This window comes from Durio zibethinus, unplaced genomic scaffold (assembly GCF_047325235.1).
Source record: "Durio zibethinus cultivar Kanyao isolate XHJ-2024 unplaced genomic scaffold, ASM4732523v1 HiC_scaffold_387, whole genome shotgun sequence".
NCBI classification, from domain to species: Eukaryota; Viridiplantae; Streptophyta; class Magnoliopsida; order Malvales; family Malvaceae; genus Durio; species Durio zibethinus.
Window position 1 is genome coordinate 897,501 of NW_028323010.1, and position 10,000 is coordinate 907,500.

Sequence of the window (10,000 nt, forward strand, 5' to 3'; positions counted from 1 at the left end):
GGAACCCCAATGCCGCCGGTCAGGTTCTCCGGCGGTACTCCGGCGATGCTCCGGCGATGCTGTCCCGAGTGAAAAAAATGCGGCACCAGCACATGCTGGAGCCAAGCATGGGCACCGTGGCTCAAAATCGAACTTCGGCCAAGGCCTCGACCATCAATGGCACATGATGACGCATGGTGATGGCACATGCATCGACCATCATCGGCATAGGCTGCCCTTCCGTACGGGCACTTGCCTCGACCGCCATCGGCACAAGCTGGGCCCTGGTGTGGGTTGTTGCCTCGATCACCAGCGGCACATGCTGAGCCTTGGTGCGGGCGGTTGCCTCGAGCACCATCGGCAGACCCTGGGCCCTGGTGCGGCCGGTTGCCCCGATAACCATCGGCACACGCTGGGCCCTGGAGCGGCCGGTTGCCTCGATCACCATCGGCAAAAGCTGGGCCCTGGTGCGGGCGCTTGCCTCGACCACCATCGGCAGACGCTGGGCACTGGTGCGGGCGCTTGCCTCGACCACCATCGGCACACGCTGGGCCCTGGGGCGGGCGGTTGCCTCGATCACCATCGGCACACGCTGGGCCCTGGTGCGGGCGGTTGCCCCCAGCACCATCGGCACACGTTGGGCCCTGGTGCGGGTGTCACGCCCTGGGCGGGCGCGCCAGGCACATCAGCCAGACCAGCAAGCGAGCCAGCAGCTAAGGCCCGCAGACCAGGCGTGCTGGCGGGTATCAGTGCGCAAAGCCTATCAAACGAGCTCCAAACGCCCGCCCATCTTGCAGGCCAACTCATGAGACCAAGGCCTGGCATTTGGGCTGCCCGCACCACATCCAGAAGGGCCCGAGGTGCTGGATACGCAAGGGAAGCTTCTGGAACCAGGCAGGATCAGCATCAGCATCCTGGCAGATTTGGTTGACCCTGAAAATCAGGAACCAGCATCTTGATTAAATGTAATCCCATGATTGTAGCCTTTATTTTAGGGATTTGCCATTAAGTTGTAGCTGGAGCCTCAACTATAAATAGAGGGCTGCTCCACCCTCATTTGTACACCATCAAACACTTCTGTTTCAGTGAATACAAGAGCATTTCCAGAATTCTGTTTTTCTGTCCTGTTTCTCTTTAACTTGCGTAATCAGCCCTTCCCTTTGTTCTAGTGCCCGCACGCTTGTGTTTTAGGCTGACTTAGGCATCAAGGACGAGATTCCAAGCCTAAGGCCGCACGGATTCTGAGTCTAAGGTCGGAGCCCGTGACAGTTGGTATCAGAGCAAGTTCGATTCTGCGTGTTTGTGTTGTGCAGGTTAGATCGTGATTGAGGAGATGGCATCCCAAAGCGACGTTGCTAGCCAACAACCAGAGGCCCAGGAGCATGGGCGAGGAAGAGGCAAGAAAGCTGGTTCTAGAGATATCTGGTCTACCATGGACGGTAGGCTGGCCAAGGTGGAGGTGACCATAGGCGACATGGGGGAGAAGCTGGAGGAAGTAGAAACTCACATTGCATCGCTAGACTCCATGGGGGAGGAGATCCAAAGTGAGCTAGCAGCTGCTCTCAACAATGGCCTGGATGCGATCACCCAAAAGAATGAATCCTTGGAGGCGGAAGTTCTGACTTTGCGAGATGGCATGGAGGCCATGCGCCATGGCATGGAGGCCATGCGCCAGCGGATGGAGGAGCTTACCAGTGAGCTCGTTACTTGCAAGACTGCCATTGGGAATGGCATGTTTGCTGGAGTGTCCAGATCCAGATTGGATGTCCCCAAGCCTAAGGAGTTCAAGGGGACTAGGGCAGCCAAGGAAGTAGACAATTACCTTTGGGGTATGGAGCAGTACTTCCAGGCCATGGGCATGCAAGACGAGGCAATAAAGGTAAGCACCGCTGCTATGTATCTCACTGATGTAGCCTTATTGTGGTGGAGGCGCAGGTGTGATGATGTCAGGCGTGGGAACGCCAAGATTGGAACCTGGACAGAGTTCCAAAAGGAGTTCAGAGAACAATTTTACCCGGAGTATGCCGATGATGAGGCACGGGCAAAGTTGCGCAGGTTGAGCCAGCAAGGGAACATAAGAGAGTATGTTCAAAAATTCTCTGAACTGATGCTACAGATCTCGGATCTAGGTGAGAAGGACGCATTCTTTGCTTTCATGGATGGGCTGAAGCCGTGGGTGAAGCATGAGCTACAAAGGAGGGGAGTTCATGACTTGGCTAAAGCCATGACCACTGCCGAGGCATTGATAGAGTTCAAGCCTCTGAACAAGTTCGAGTCTACCAAGCCCAAGGGTAAGGGCAGGGACGATAGGGACCGGAAGAAGCAGTCCAATGGGAAGGACCGTGACCGGGAGTCCAAGGATGGAGACCGAGACCGTTCAACCAAGGATGGCGAGAGGAAGCCATCAGCAGGCAAGTGGAAAGCAAAGGGGGACCGAGAGCCACTAGCATGTTACCTATGTGGAGGGAGCCACATAGCACGCAATTGCCCGCAGAAGGGCAAGCTGGCTGCTGTAGACAGGGAGTCTGACGAGGAGCCAGAGTCAGGGGCAGCAAAGCTTGGGTCGTTGGTGCTCAATGCTGTCCAGAGTGATGGAGCCCGGAAGCTCGGACTAAAGGTGCAGAAAGGGACTGGTACCATTAAGACAGTGAACTCCAAGGAAGTTCCAGCCATTGGAGTAGCACGGGGAGTGGAGTTGCAGCTTGGAGATTGGAAAGGCAAGGAGACCATTGAGGTAATACCCCTTGACGACTATGAGTTTGTGATTGGGTTGGATTTCCTTGTTCGGATTAACGCCCTCCTTGTGCCTTTTGCCGATTGTGTTTGCATCTTGGATGCACGGTGCCAATGCCTAGTACCGTTGAGGAGAGGGTCTGGAGTTGGGTCACGGGTGGTGTCAGCCATCCAATTTGCCAAGGTGGTAAGCAGACAAGAAGACACCTTCTTGGCAGCCCTGAAATATGATGAGCCAAGGGAGAAGGAGACCGAGTCACCCTTGGAGGTGCTAAAGGTGTTGAAGACCTTTAGTGATGTGATGCCCGCAAAGCTGCCTAGCAAGCTACCACCTAAGAGGGAGGTGGACCACAAGATCGAGCTGGTGTCCGAGGCCAAGCCACCAGCCAGAGCCCCTTACCGAATGTCTCCACCAGAGTTGGAGGAGTTGAGGAAGCAGCTCAAGGAGTTAGTTGATGCTGGCTTCATCAGGCCATCGAAAGCACCCTATGGTGCACCGGTTCTATTCCAGCGCAAGCATGATGGGTCGTTGCGGCTGTGCATAGACTACCGGGCTTTGAACAAGCTGACCATCAAGAACAAGTACCCCATCCCACTCATTGCGGACTTGTTCGATCAACTTGGGAGCGCAAGGTGGTTCACCAAGCTGGATTTGAGGTCAGGCTATTATCAAGTCAGGATCGCAGAGGGAGATGAGCAAAAGACAGCATGTGTCACTCGGTATGGTTCGTATGAGTTCTTGGTGATGCCTTTCGGACTCACGAATGCCCCAGCAACATTCTGCACCCTTATGAACAAGGTACTTCAGTCATTCCTTGATCGGTTTGTTGTGGTTTATTTGGATGACATTGTGATCTACAGCCAGACTTTGGGAGAGCATGTAGACCACTTGAGACAGGTGTTCGAGGTGTTGCGGGCGCACAAGCTGTTTGTCAAGAGGGAGAAGTGCTCATTCGCCCAGCAGGAGATCCCATTCCTGGGCCACATAGTGGGAGGTGGCAGGATACGCATGGATGAAGGCAAGATAGACGCCATCCTGGAGTGGCAACCACCAGCCAAGGTCACTGAGTTGAGATCGTTCCTTGGGCTGGTTAACTACTACAGGCGCTTCATCAAGGGTCACTCAGCAATAGCCACGCCATTGACTGACTTGCTCAAGAAAGGGAGAGCATGGGAGTGGAGCGCAGGGTGCCAGGAAGCCTTTGACAGGTTGAAGCGGGCTGTGACCGAGGAGCCAGTCTTGGCCTTGCCAGACCATGCCAAGCCGTATGAGGTGCATACGGATGCATCAGACTTTGCCATAGGGGGCGTGCTGATGCAAGAGGGACGTCCAGTCGCGTTTGAAAGCAGGAAGCTGAACGAGACTGAACGCAAGTACACGGTCCAAGAGAAGGAGATGACTGCAGTGGTGCACTGCTTGCGCACTTGGCGCCATTACCTGTTGGGGTCGAGGTTCGTGGTGAGAACGGACAATGTGGCGACCAGCTACTTCCAGACGCAGAAGAAGCTGTCCCCCAAGCAGGCGAGATGGCAAGATTTTCTTGCAGAATTTGATTTCCAGATGGAGTACAAGCCAGGACGGGCGAACCTAGTGGCAGACGCCCTGAGCAGGAAGGCTAACCTTGCTGCCATTAGCCAACCAGAGGGGTCACTGGTGCCGCGCATCAAGGAGGGACTTGCGCATGATCCTACAGCCAAGGCTCTGATGGAGTACGCCCAGCAAGGTAAGACTAGGCGGTTTTGGTTGCAGGATGGGTTGCTGTACACCAGGGGCAGTAGACTGTTTGTGCCGCAGCACGGGAAGCTCCGCAAGGAAGTTTTGCAAGAGTGTCATGATTCAAGGTGGGCTGGACACCCAGGAGTGAGCCGCACCTTGGCACTGATCGAGGACCGGTACTACTGGCCGCACATGAGGGACGATGTGGAGGCCTATGTGAAGACTTGTCTTGTGTGCCAACAGGACAAGGTGGAGCTCAAGAAACCAGGGGGTCTCTTGGAGCCATTGCCAGTGCCAGAGCGACCATGGGAGAGTGTTTCTCTGGACTTTATAGTCGGTCTACCCAAGACAGAGGGGTTTGGAAGCATCATGGTAGTGGTGGACAGGTTTTCCAAATATGGAATCTTCATTCCAGCAACCAAGGAGTGCCCAGCCGAGGAGGCAGCTCGATTGTTCCTGAAGAACATGGTGAAGTACTGGGGAGTGCCGAGGACCATTGTTAGTGATCGGGACGGGCGTTTCACGGGCAGGTTCTGGACTGAGTTGTTCAAGCTGTTGGGGTCAGACTTGAACTTTTCCACCAGCATGCATCCGCAGACCGATGGGCAGACAGAACGTGTGAATGGACTACTGGAGGTCTACCTCAGGCACTATGTGAGTGCCACACAAAGGGACTGGCCAAAGCTACTGGATATTGCGCAGTTTTCCTACAACTTGCAAAGGAGCGAAGCAACGAACCAGAGCCCATTTGAGGTTGTGACAGGGCAACAACCACTAACACCCGGTTCGATTGCTGCAGGTTATACAGGGCCGAATCCAGCAGCATACAAGTTTGCCAAGGCATGGCAGGAGCAAGCTGACTTGGCCAGAGTTTGTCTACACAAGGCGGCCAAGAGGTCGAAGAAGTGGGCAGACCAGAAGAGGCGGGATGTGCAGTTCCAGGTTGGAGACTTGGTGTTGGTGAAGCTGCATCCCATTGTGCGCCACAGGGGGCTGCACAAAGGCCTAGTCCGGAGGTATGAGGGACCTTTCCGAGTAGTCAAGAGAGTAGGCAAGGTTGCCTACAAGCTGGATATGCCACCCAAGCCGAGGGTACACCCGGTGTTCCATGTGAGCATGCTCAAGCCGTTCCATGAGGATGAGGGAGATCCAGGACGGGCAGAGTCAAAGCGTGCACCGTTGGGAGCAAGGGCCTCATATGAGAAGGAGGTCCACAGCATTATGGCTGACCGGGAAGTGAGACGGAAGAACTATCAACCAAGACATGAGTACTTGGTGCGCTGGAAGGGACTTCCAGACAGTGAGGCGAGCTGGGAACCAGCAGAGGACTTATGGCAGTTCGGGGACCAGATCAGGCAGTACCATGCAGAAGACGCAACGAGGGCGTTGCGCAATCAGGTGGGGGAGAATGTCACGCCCTGGGCGGGCGCGCCAGGCACATCAGCCAGACCAGCAAGCGAGCCAGCAGCTAAGGCCCGCAGACCAGGCGTGCTGGCGGGTATCAATGCGCAAAGCCTATCAAACGAGCTCCAAACGCCCGCCCATCTTGCAGGCCAACTCATGAGACCAAGGCCTGGCATTTGGGCTGCCCGCACCACATCCAGAAGGGCCCGAGGTGCTGGATACGCAAGGGAAGCTTCTGGAACCAGGCAGGATCAGCATCAGCATCCTGGCAGATTTGGTTGACCCTGAAAATCAGGAACCAGCATCTTGATTAAATGTAATCCCATGATTGTAGCCTTTATTTTAGGGATTTGCCATTAAGTTGTAGCTGGAGCCTCAACTATAAATAGAGGGCTGCTCCACCCTCATTTGTACACCATCAAACACTTCTGTTTCAGTGAATACAAGAGCATTTCCAGAATTCTGTTTTTCTGTCCTGTTTCTCTTTAACTTGCGTAATCAGCCCTTCCCTTTGTTCTAGTGCCCGCACGCTTGTGTTTTAGGCTGACTTAGGCATCAAGGACGAGATTCCAAGCCTAAGGCCGCACGGATTCTGAGTCTAAGGTCGGAGCCCGTGACACGGGCGCTTGCCTCGACCACCATCGGCACACGCTGGGCCCTTGTGCGGGCGCTTGCCTCGACCACCATCGGCACACGCTGGGCCCTGGTGCGGCCGCTTGCCTCGACCACCATCGGCACACGCTGGGCCCTGGTGCGGTCGGTTGCCTCGAGCACCATCGGCACACGCTGGGCCCTGGTGCGGGCGCTTGCCTCGACCACCATCGGCACACGCTGGGCCCTGGTGCGGGCGCTTGCCTCGACCACCATCGGCACACGCTGGGCCCTGGTGCGGCAGGTTGCCTCGAGCACCATCGGCACACGCTGGGCCCTGGTGCGGTCGGTTGCCTCGAGCACCATCGGCACACGCTGGGCCCTGGTGCGGGCGCTTGCCTCGACCACCATCGGCACACGCTGGGCCCTGGTGCGGCAGGTTCCCTCGACGACCATCGGCACACGCTGGGCCCTGGTGCGGCAGGTTGCCTCGAGCACCATCGGCACACGCTGGGCCCTGGTGCGGTCGGTTGCCTCGATCACCATCGGCACACGCTGGGCCCTGGTGCGGGCGGTTGCCTCGACCACCATCGGCACACGCTGGGCCCTGGTGCGGCAGCTTGCCTCGAGCACCATCGGCACACACTCGGCCCTGGTGCGGTCGGTTGCCTCGAGCACCATCGGCACACGCTGGGCCCTGCTGCGGCAGGTTGCCTCGACCACCATCGGCAGCCTCGACCACCATCGGCACACGCTGGGCCCTGGTGCGGGCGCTTGCCTCGACCACCATCGGCACACGCTCCGCCCTGGTGCGGCAGGTTGCCTCGACCACCATCGGCACACGCTGGGCCCTGGTGCGGGCGGTTGCCTCGACCACCATCGGCACACGCTGGGCCCTGGTGCGGGCGCTTGCCTCGACCACCATCGGCACACGCTGGGCCCTGGTGCGGCAGGTTGCCTCGAGCACCATCGGCACACGCTGGGCGCTGGTGCGGCAGGTTGCCTCGACCACCATCGGCACACGCTGGGCCCTGGTGCGGGCGCTTGCCTCGAGCACCATCGGCACACGCTCGGCCCTGGTGCGGTCGGTTGCCTCGAGCACCATCGGCACACGCTGGGCCCTGGTGCGGCAGGTTGCCTCGACCACCATCGGCACACGCTGGGCCCTGGTGCGGGCGCTTGCCTCGACCACCATCGGCACACGCTCGGCTCTGGTGCGGTCGGTTGCCTCGAGCACCATCGGCACACGCTGGGCCCTGGTGCGGCAGGTTGCCTCGAGCACCATCGGCACACGCTGGGCCCTGGTGCGGGCGGTTGCCTCGACCACCATCGGCACACGCTGGGCCCTGGTGCGGGCGCTTGCCTCGACCACCATCGGCACACGCTGGGCCCTGGTGCGGGCGCTTGCCTCGAGCACCATCGGCAGACGCTGGGCCCTGGTGCGGCAGGTTGCCTCGAGCACCATCGGCAGACGCTGGGCCCTGGTGCGGCAGGTTGCCTCGAGCACCATCGGCACACGCTGGGCCCTGGTGCGGTCGGTTGCCTCGAGCACCATCGGCACACGCTGGGTGCTGGTGCGGGAACTTGCCTCGACCACCATCGGCACACGCTGGGCCCTGGTGCGGCAGGTTGCCTCGATCACCATCGGCACACGCTGGGCCCTGGTGCGACAGGTTGCCTCGAGCACCATCGGCACACTATCGGCCCTGGTGCGGGCGGTTGCCTCGACCACCATCGGCACACGCTGGGCCCTGGTGCGGGCGCTTGCCTCGAGCACCATCGGCACACGCTGGGCCCTGGTGGGTTTAGGCACATCTTCAAATTTCTGCCGTGCCAATGCCATTTTTATGGCTTGTAAATTCATACAATGGTCCCCTAAGCCTTCACGTGAAGTTTCGTTGGAAGATGACTCGTTTTCTATTTTTCACGATTTTCGAAACTTTTTGCGGTTCGGGATTTTTTAAAATTTTTTTATAAGGATTTTTGGCCCCAAATTTTGTAGGCATGATCCTTCTATTTTTGTTGGCATGCACAAAAAAATTCAGCTAAAAACTCGAAGTAGAGAAGATTTTGTGACCGTTTGAAAAAAGTGTCCCCATTTCAGACACTTTAACGGCTACTGGTAGCAAACCTGTAAAATCTCAAATGCTCTTTAAGGGGGTGTGAATTCTCAGAGGTTTGATGAGGGATAGGGGGCCAACACAAGGCCAAGTACCAGCACCCATCGCACATCATGTGCGCACACCCCCCCGGCCCCCCTCCCAATCGCCGGAACCCCAATGCCGCCGGTCAGGTTCTCCGGCGGTACTCCGGCGATGCTCCGGCGATGCTCCGGCGATGCTGTCCCGAGTGAAAAAAATGCGGCACCAGCACATGCTGGAGCCAAGCATGGGCACCGTGGCTCAAAATCGAACTTCGGCCAAGGCCTCGACCATCAATGGCACATGATGACGCATGGTGATGGCACATGCATCGACCATCATCGGCATAGGCTGCCCTTCGGTACGGGCACTTGCCTCGACCGCCATCGGCACAAGCTGGGCCCTGGTGTGGGTTATTGCCTCGATCACAATCGGCACATGCTGAGCCTTGGTGCGGGCGGTTGCCTCGAGCACCATCGGCAGACCCTGGGCCCTGGTGCGGCCGATTGCCCCGATAACCATCGGCACACGCTGGGCCCTGGGGCGGGCGCTTGCCCCCAGCACCATCGGCACACGCTGGGCCCTGGTACGGGCGGTTGCCGCGAACACCATCGACACAAGCCGGCCCTTGGTGCGGGCTCCTGGCTCGACCACCATCGGCACACGCTGGGCCCTGGTGCGGGCGGTTGCCTCGAACACCATCGGCACACGCCGGCCCTTGGTGCGGCCGGTTGCCTCGACCACCATCGGCACACGCTCGGCCTTGGTGAGGGCGCTTGCCTCGACCACCATCGGCACACGCTGCGCCCTGGTGCGGGCGCTTGCCTCGACCACCATCGGCACACGCTCGGCCTTGGTGCGGGCGCTTGCCTCGACCACCATCGGCACACGCTGGGCCCTGGTGCGGGCGGTTGCCTCGACCACCATCGGCACACGCTGGGCCCTGGTGCGGGCGGTTGCCTCGACCACCATCGGCACACGCTCGGCCTTGGTGAGGGCGCTTGCCTCGACCACCATCGGCACACGCTGGGCCCTGGTGCGGGCGCTTGCCTCGACCACCATCGGCACACGCTGGGCCCTGGTGCTGGCGGTTGCCTCGACCACCATCGGCACACGCTGGGCCCTGGTGCGGGCGGTTGCCTCGAACACCATCGGCACAAGCCGGCCCTTGGTGCGGGCGGTTGCCTCGAGCACCATCGGCACACGCTGGGCCCTGGTGCGGGCGGTTGCCTCGACCACCATCGGCACACGCTGGGCCCTGGTGCGGACGGTTGCCTCGAGCACCATGGGCACACGCTGGCCCTTGGTGCGGGCTCTTGCCTCGACCACCATCAGCAGAAGATTGCCCCTACGTCGAACACCATCGATACATGCCGGGCCTTGGTGTGGGCACATGCCTCGAGCTGGTGCGGGCGGTTGCCTCGACCACCATCGG